The sequence below is a fragment of the Hibiscus syriacus genome, unplaced genomic scaffold (genome assembly GCF_006381635.1).
Source record: "Hibiscus syriacus cultivar Baekdansim isolate YM2019G1 unplaced genomic scaffold, ASM638163v2 tig00006613_pilon, whole genome shotgun sequence".
Classification (NCBI taxonomy): Eukaryota; Viridiplantae; Streptophyta; class Magnoliopsida; order Malvales; family Malvaceae; genus Hibiscus; species Hibiscus syriacus.
The window spans coordinates 511,921-522,557 of record NW_024062103.1 but is presented as its reverse complement, the minus strand read 5'-3'; positions in this window follow the sequence as shown (position 1 = coordinate 522,557).

Sequence of the window (10,637 nt, the reverse complement as noted above, 5' to 3'; positions counted from 1 at the left end):
ACAATAATATAACGGGCAGATGGTAAAATAATTTCTCTAAATTTAGAATATTGGAAAAAAAGTAACTTTTACATTTATAGTATACATAATTTATTATTTTCGAAATAATCATCTAGCTCAGTTGGTAGAGCATAAGGTTCTTAACCTTGAGGTCGTGTGATCAAGTCTCATGGAGGGCATTTCATAATTCGGAGGTCTCCTATGGAAGCTGCTCTCAACCTAGTGTTGGGGGTAACCTACTATCTTACATCCCCTTACCCCATTACATATGGGAACATGGGACAACCATTTATAATTTATTATTTTCGTATCAATTTAATAATCAAAGTTACTCAATTACATTATTCTATATTATATCTTAACTTAAACCCCTAAATTGTAAACCCTTAACATAATCTCATAATCTATAAACTATAAACATTAAATATAAACTCTAATTCAATGTTTATAATTTAGAGTTTTAAGTTAAAAATAAAATATATATCGATATAATTAAATAACTTTGATTATTATATTAATGTAAAAATATGATAAAAATAAAAATAATAAATTAGATGTACTACGAAAATAAAAGTGATCTTTAAACCTTGAATATTTTATAATCATACATCGTACGCGAAAGTAGAAGGCACGTGATAAAGTCACATAATAAAGTCACGTGACGAAAATAAGAATTAGGACGTGTGGTAGTTTATTTTGAAAAGAATAAAAATAATTAAGTTAAATTGTTAGTAATGTTCGATTTTTGTGGTTCATGAATTTTACCGTGGGGTTGATAAGAATATCGAATGATTAATTTAGATATTTTATTTCAAAAATATAATTATAATTTCAATCCATATAAACAACTAAAGTTAATCAATATATTATACAAAATAATTAATTGAGTGAAAATTACAACGCATCAAAATATAAACATAAATGTAAAAATAATTATTAAAATATTCATACAAAGATAAAATATTAAACCTAAATATACGGAAAAAATAAAAAAAATTATATTAAGAATGACGACCAACGTCTAAACATAATAAACTCCACAAGAACTTTGTCTTTGTCGAGAGATACGTTTTACGAAATAATAAAATAAATGGTGAGCGAACCAAATAATTTGACAGGTTGTTTTGCTACACAATTATAATTACATCGTTAAACAATCTTTTACCAAAAAAAGGATTCGACTACACGTAACCACCAAAAAACCAATCAGAAAATAAATGTTGTGATGTTTTTGTGAGAACCAAAACGGCTACAAAAGTATGCGAAAAATGTACCAAAAAATATAAGGATTGTGCCACAAAAACAGAGGAAAAATATGCCACGAGGACAAAGATTCTTATTCAAAATTAAAAAGACTCAAAAATAATACATAATATAAAAGATAAGAAAACTAATAATCATCAGCGGTCAACAACCAATATTAAAATTAATATTGTCACCGACTAAATAAAAATTAAAGAGAAAAAATAAAACGACACAAAAATATTAAAAAATAGTTAAAAGAATGGAGAGGCGGGTAATACTTTTATATTTTTCACGTATCATTTTTTCACCATATATTTTTAATATTCGTTGTCGATGATAATTATTAATATTTTTAAATATAAATCTATAGTAATTTTTGGAAAATAAGAAACAAATTGTTAGGGTCGATGAAGCTCGTTCGATCAACTGAAATATGGCAAGAGGATGGTGAATTGATTTTTTGAAATTTAGGGAGTAAGGTGTATAAAGATAGAAAAATTTGCACAATAATTTATAGTTGTTTTACTTCTTCAATGAAGTCTGCATCCACTAATTTGTTCTTTCTTTTTTCAAAAATAAATAGATAATCTTTACAAACTCCATAGCTTTTCAAATGATTTGTTTGAACCAAAACTCCTTTACAAAGGAAAAGAATTGTAAATAATAAAACCTCAAAAAATAAAGGTGTTTACAAATTAAAACTCACAAAAACACAACTATTTACTAGAGAAATAAAATAAATAACGAAAACATTTTCTCATGTGTTTTGATTGTTTTGATAGGTGTTGTTCAACCTTCTTCAAATATCATCGACTTGTTTTTATATGCTGGAATAAGTTACTAGTTGTTTAAGAAGATTTGGAGTCGTTGGAAGACTTTCTGCACACAAAGTTTCGAAACTCTGGGGAAAGTTTCGAAACTTTTTGGAAAACTGTCTTGGAAAGTTTCAAAAATCTTGTAAAAGTTTCAAAACTTCTTGTTAAAATACTCATTTTAAGGTTTTGATTGGAATTTAAATTATTTTGATGAAAACTTTGAATAAATTCAATTTAATCCAAAAACATTTTGCCTTTATTTGTTATATCAAAATATTAGTTCTACAAAAATAAAATTATTTTGAATTAAACTTCTAACAGTTTAAAGTTTATTTAAACATTGAGAAAAATATGAAATAAATCGAAATTAAATCAAACAATAGTATTTTATTTAATTTTAATTTTATTGATAAATAAGAATGAATATAAAATAGTATAGGTTTAAAATGAATATAAAATAGTATGTGTTTAAATATTCTCGACTATTTGATAGTAAAGACTTATACTCCTGATACAGAGATGAAGCCACCTTATGTTCGACGGGGTAACTGTCCGCCAATTTTTTTATTTTTAAAAATATAAATGGGAAAATATTAAATTAAGGCTCCAAATTTTAGTTATTTTGATTTTGTCCCTCTCATTTTCTATGATTAATTATACTTTGCCCCCTCATTTTTTATGATTAATTATATTTTGTCCCCCTTAAGTTGGAATCCTGACTCTATCCCTATCCTGATATCTACAACATTCGAACCTAAAATTTTAAAAATAATAACAAATCTTTCAATCATTGAAATCATTTTATTTGTGCAATTTAATTTTAAATTTTAAGTTGGAATCACTGACCACTGGCCAACCACCTCTAACAACTCTAATCGGAAGCCATAAATAATTTATGGGAATTCAGAATTGGCAAAGGGAAAAAGGAAATTGATTCCTTGAAAGTGAAGGAAAACCACAAGGGTGTGAATGCATTCAGTTGTTGGAAGTCAATTTCCTTTTTCCCTTTGCCAATTCTGAATTCCCATAAATTATTTATGGCTTCCGATTAGAGGTGGTTGGCCGGTGGTTAGTGAACTAATTTTTTTCGTTCATTGTATTAAAGTTTATAATTTAAATTTTTATTTGGGGTCAGTTTGGCAATACTTTTGAAAATTGACTTTTAAAAGTGTGATAATTTTTTTAAAAGTTATGTTCAGAAATACAGTTTAAAATCTAACTGTATAGAACTATTGTTAAAAAATGAGTTTGAGAAGATAAAATATATGTCATAACCATTTTTTGATTTAAAATAATTTTGACTTTGTTTAGATTTCGGATTATTTGAAATTTAGAGTCACCATCGACCTTTAGGTTATGTTGGTCGAATACCTAAAAACGTATTTTAAAACAATTTTAAGAAAAATTATTTTTAAGACAAAAATTAGTATGCGCTTACCAAAGATTTGGTATTCGATTACTTGTGGGAAACGATTAGCACCCCACATCGCCCAAAATTGGTACCTCTCGATTATATGTTGTCTAAATAGTGGAACTTTATACATTCGAATAAAAAATTTATATTACGAACCTTTTCACTTCGATTAATTTGAAAATGAGTGAGTTTATTTTTTAAATATTTGACTCGATAGAGATGACTTAATCACTCGATTTTATTTAAAACGGGTGTTTTCTTATTACGTGAATTAACAGAAATTGAGATCAAATCATGTTAGACGTAATTTTATTAACCCATGATGTAAGACAACATTGCCTTTGATAATTTTCGAAAGTGAGAGAAAGAATGAATGATTTATGAATGTGGCATTTAATAAATGACTGATAAAAAAAATGGGTGAAATATCAACATGATAAATAAATAAAAACTAATCAGAGATAGATAAATAAATAAAATAATTAAACAATAATAGATAAATACATAAAATAAAAATTAACATTTATAATATTAAAATAATTATAAAAATAATATATCTAGTTCAAAATACATATATCAAAAAAATATTAAAATATAATATGTAATAAAAAAATCATTTAAAATCAATAAAATATATTTAATTAACTTGTTAATGATCAAATAATAATATTAAAATATTTTATTCGAATAACCCTGGTAAAAGCACCACTTCCACATATTATTCGAACAATTAACAAGGAATATCGTTAATTTTATAGAGGTAATAATAACATTATTATTATTATTATTATTATATATAATACGGTAAAAAAGAAATCCATGTATGAAATATAAATATATATATATACGAATCTTATCAAGAATAATTACGTAAATATATTATCCAATACCAAATATTTAGGACGCAACTAAAATGTCATTTTTACTAATAACACATATATATTAATATATTATATTTATTTAATAATATGAAAGAATCACATAAAAAAATAGCACAATGACTAAGCAAAAAAGGAAAATTATTAAGGTATTTATTCATGTTATTTCCTACAAAATCAATTGCTAAAACAAATGAAACTGAAACTAGAAGGATTCAATGCATAAATACGACCAATTCGGGCAATATTACAAATAAGGACTAGAATATAACGAATTTCAAATTAAATGATTAAGCTAGTTATTTAACCAAAGATATTGATAAAACATGCGTTGGCTAAAATGAATTGCGGGAAAGCAATAGACTAAAAGTAAAATATGTAAAAATTGCATTGATGGCTAATAACAATTTTATAAAACAGAAAAGACCAAAATTGGGATTACCCCATTCACTAAAACGCGTGACTCTAGGGGCCCAAAACGATGTCGTTTCCATGTGGGTATTTAAACAGTTTTAAGGTTTATGAAACCCTCAAATCCTCATTTGGTTCCTCCCTCCATTTATTTCTTCCCTCTCCCCACTCTCTCTGCGAGGTACTCTGTCGTCGACTACCTTGACTGATGATGCCAGACAAAAACGGATGTTTACAATATTTATTATGGGTATTATGTGGGTAGTTCTGCGGTGCGGCTAAAAAACGGTTAATATACGGCGTGACCGGTTAAACAAGTGATCGGTTAAAATTTAGACCGGTTATGTTATATTATTTAACCGGAAATATTATAAAGTACAATAACATACTAGGTAGCGCTTATATAATGTAATATGTAGCGCTTATATTTACCTATTTTATAAGTAAACCGGTATATTTATACCGATAGCATTGCAAATTTACCTATTACATTATATTATATTGAAAGTGTCCATACTTTTTATAAAAAGGATCGATACTTTAACAGTGTTTCATGTTTTCCACCTACAATATTAATTTAATAATTTCATTTGCACAAAAAATTATTTGATTGTTTTGATATTTTATAAAATAATATTTAGAATTTTTAATTTAATAATAATATATATCGTAACGTAAAAAATAAATCATTAGACGCCTATAATTACTAAATTAATATCTTAAAACTCACTCAAAAGATAACCTTAAATTAATGTTTTCCACAGTGAAAAAAGTATGGACACTTTTATAAAAAGGATAGACACTTTACAATATAACCACTACCTATTACATTATATAAACGATACCTATTACATTATATAAGGGCTACCTATTACATCATATGTTTACCTATTATATTGAAAGTGTCCATACTTTTTATAAAAAGGATCGATACTTTTTTAAAAGTTATGTAATTTATGTTTCAATTTTTTTAACAGTGTTTCATGTTTTCCACCTACAATATTAATTTAATAATTTCATTTGCACAAAAAATTATTTGATTGTTTTTATATTTTATAAAATAATATTTAGAATTTTTAATTTAATAATAATATATATCGTAACGTAAGAAATAAATCATTAGACGCCTATAATTACTAAATTAATATCTTAAAACTCACTCAAAGGATAACCTTAAGAACACTTGAAGAAGCAAGAGAACAACTATCCAAGCAATCAAAAACGAGAAAATCCCAACATGATAACAACTGAACATATCATATCAATGTTCAAACTCAAGTTGTAGATTTTGATTCCTTTTGCTTGGCATCATATGAGATTTGGATTTTGATTTCCTTTTGCTTGGCACCATATGAGCTTTGGATTTTGATGAGCATCGGAAGTATTTCAGACTTATGATTTGGGTGGTACTCAACTTATGATTTTAGTTGCTATTTGTTACATTTCTTGTATACCACCCAGATCATACGCCCGAAACGTTTCTGACGCTTTAAAGTTGACCAAAAAATAAAATGGTCGGGATTTCCCTCGCGTTTATACGTTGGAAAAAAACAATGGAAATTAGGAATAATCAATGATAACATGCATATTGGCTTGGGCTAATATTTATAGTGGAGCCGAAATATATATTGAAATTCAAACTCAAATTGAAATTTAAATTCAAACTCCAATTACATATGAATGAATTTGAAATGCAGTGTTAATTGAACATGAAAATTGCATAATTGATTCATACTGTTCAAGTAACATGCTTTATGAACCATCAAGCTAAAAGACAATATTGATTGAGTTCAAAGCTAAGTTGTGAGTTGATGGAGTTGTCACACTTGTCACATGGTTGGAATAAAGTACTCACATGCGAGATAGATTGTTTTGTTATACATAACCCATCTCAACGAAATTAATCCAATGAAAAAAAGTTATTTCTAATAAAGTCCGGAACATTATTTTTCCAAATAATGTACCCATAACAATGTTCAATTAATGTACCCACAACAATGTTTAATTGATTTGTTGTTTAATTTTCAATTTGAATTATTTGATTTAATAATTTCATTTGCACAAAAAAATATTTGATTGTTTTGATATTTTATAAAATAATATTTAGAATTTTTAATTTAATAATATATATCGTAACGTAAAAAATAAATCATTATACGCCTATAATTACTAAATTAATATCTTAAAACTCACTCAAAAGATAACCTTAAATTAATGTTTTCCACAGTGAAAAAAGTATGGACACTTTTATAAAAAGGATAGACACTTTACAATATAACCACTACCTATTACATTATATAAACGATACCTATTACATTATAAGGGCTACCTATTACATCATATGTTTACCTATTATATTGAAAGTGTCCATACTTTTTATAAAAAGGATCGATACTTTTTTTAAAAGTTATGTAATTTATGTTTCAATTTTTTTAACAGTGTTTCATGTTTTCCACCTACAATATTGATTTAATAATTTCATTTGCACAAAAATTAGTTGATTGTTTTGATATTTTATAAAATATTATTAGAATTTTTAATTTAATAATAATATACCGTAACGTAAAAAATAAATCATTAGACGCCTATAATTACTAAATTAATATCTTAAAACTCACTCAAAAGATGTATATATCTAAATATGTAGTTAACAAACATACCTAAATATGTAGTTATTGTACATACCTAAATTTAATGATAATATACTTGTAGTTATTGTACATACCTAAATATGTACTGCGAATTTAATGTTGTACCCACCCTTTAACTACCACTACCAATGCCACATCCTATTGAAAGCAGCACGACAGAAACATGTTCAAAATGAACCTTTGTTTACATATCCATCAACTCCTGGAGCACTGAACTTGCACAACAAAATTTTTTCCATGGATAATACTGATGTAGACAATGTTAAGCCAACCGAGGAATGCCATGAAGTACATAATGTTGATGAATCTGACAGATTGGTTGGTCAGCTCTTCTGTTCACGTGATCAAGCTTGGCACTTTTACAAGGGATTCACACGGGAACATGGGTTTAGTGCACGTAAGGGAACAACACGGCTTGACGTGGAAGGGAATGTGAAGACACAACGTACAAAGATAATTTGTATGGTCGACCAATTATGCCTATTGTTGGTGTCAATCATCACCATAACACAATTGTGTTTGCCACTGCCATAATCGCTGACGAAACGTCTCAATCTTTCGAGTGGGTGCTACAGAATTTTTTAGAAGCCATGATGAATAAATCACCTATTTCTGTTGTAACCGATGGGGATAGGGCAATGCAGAGGGCTATCAAATCTGTTATCCCTTATGCTAAGCACAGATTATGTTCTTGGCATCTTTCTCGCAATGCACAAGCTAACATTGGTGACCCAAAGTTTACAGCAGCATTCTCAAAATGCATGGCTTCCTGGTGGACAACCAAGGAATTTGATATTCAATGGCGTTCGATTGTTTCAGAATTCAACGTCCAAAAGCATCCATGGGTGATTGAGAAGGGAAATACACGACACTTATGGGCACAAGCATATCTAACCGGTCATTTCTTTGCCAATATTCGCTCAACACAAAGGTGCGAGTCTATGAATGCTTCACTAGCTATTGCACTGAAACACAAGAAGACATATTTAGATGTTGTTCGTGCAATTGAAGATGGAATTAGTAGAATGCGTATGAACGAGTTGAAAGCGGATTACTTAAGTTCCCATACGAAGCCCTTCCAGATCACAAAACTGGTCGACCTTGAAAGCCATGCCGCTGCGATTTTTACCCGCGAATCTTTTCGTGTGTTCCAAGATGAACTTATACGGGAGACATTGTACCGGATTGAGGCAGAGATTAAGTCCTTATCAGATGAATGTCAACATTATATTTTGTCAAAGTACGCAGAAAAAAATAGGAAATTTGAAATTAGTTTTGATTCTCGTACGAAAACTCTAATTTGCTCATGCAAAAAATTCGAGACCGTTGGACTTCCGTGTCGCCATCAACTTCACATTTTGAAGCAATTGGACTACACATATTTGCCCGGGACTTTGATTCAAAGTAGGTGGACTAATGATGCGAAGGCTTCTGCACCCAGCTATGTTGATTTGAATGTGTCTCCAGAAGTGATGCAAATGGCAAGGTTCGCTGCTCTACGTTCAACGTCAAGTAGGTTATGCTACATTGCATCAAAGACAGACGAGTCTTTCAAAACCGCAAGAGATGAGATGAAAAAACTAATAGAAGAATTAGAAAACTCGTTTGGTTTGAATCATTCAGTCAACCAGAGCATTGTAGTAAACAATGTTCGTGACCCTCAACGAAAACAACGCAAGCGAAAGAAGTGCCGAAAAACAAGGTCGAGAGAAAATTTGGCGATGTGGGTACTGCAACGGTGAGGGGCATAACAAACTAACATGTCCTCAAGTCAAGCTTAGTTTGAGTACAAGCACACAGCCTACATCAACTGATTTTTCGAAGACGGAATGGAATGACAACGATCTCCATATAATATATCGTAAGTATCAACATGACTCCTATTGTATGTACATATAAATATTTTGAATGAAGGAAGAAAAACCGCGTTACTTCAAATTACCGACACTTTTTTTAAATGGTATCGACACATTTTTATTCCAATATGGACATAAAGTACCGACAATATTATAAGTGTCGATATAGGTTGTAGACCTATTCGCTCATAAAACCGGTATATTTATACCGGTTATATTACAAAATTATCTATTACATTATAATTATGGGTTCCGATGTGTAAAATGTCGACACTTTTTAAATCGTATCGACACATTTTTCTTCCAATATGGACATAAAGTACCGACACAATATTAAAAAGTGTCGATATAGGTTGTAGACCTATTCGCGCATAAGACCGGTATATTTATACCGGTTATATTGCAAATTTACCTATTTATATAATATGTTGAAAGTGTCCATACTTTTTATAAAAATGATCGATACTTTTTTTAAAGATATGTAATTTATGTTTCAATATTTTTTAAGTATGTTTCATGTTTCCACCTACAATATTAATTTAATAATTTCATTTGCACAAAAAATTAGTTGATTGTTTTGATATTTTATAAAATAATATTAAGAATTTTTAATTTAATAATAATATATATCGTAACGTAAAAAATTAATCATTAGACGCCTATAATTACTAAATTAATATCTTAAAACTCACTCAAAAGATAACCTTAAATTAATGTTTTCCACAGTGAAAAAAGTATAGACACTTTTATAAAAAGGATAGATACTTTACAATATATTAAAAAGTATAGACACTCAAATGTATATGTACACATAGAAGCAAATATGGAATAATTAATGAAAATATACACACAATATAATCACACCAAAATATAAATACACAAGAATGTTCAAATAATGTACCGACAAACAAAATTAATCCGATGAAAAAAGGTTGTTTCTAACGAAGTCCGGAACATTAGAGGCCTTCAACAATTTTTCCAAATACTCTCGTATGTTTCCGCCTTTTTCTGAGGACATACATAAATAATTTCAATTATCAAACTAATGAGGTGCAATTTTACTAACAATAAATTAAATTCGCATAAGCATGAATAAATTTGTGTCATACCTAGAGCTTTGTCGTTCGAATGGGAAGCAGCGTCAAAGGTATGTGGACATATGTAATTGTATTTCTATATAAACACATAAGTTGTTAAAATAATCAATGTCTGAACACCTGTTCAACTGGAAAAACATATTGCATAAATGCAACTTACCGGATTATAAATCATTTTTTCCGCTGAATCATCGACCAAAAGTGTATTTAGCTCGTTAAAATCTGGACACGCGTTCCAAACATCATTGAGATCTTTACAGTAGGTAACAG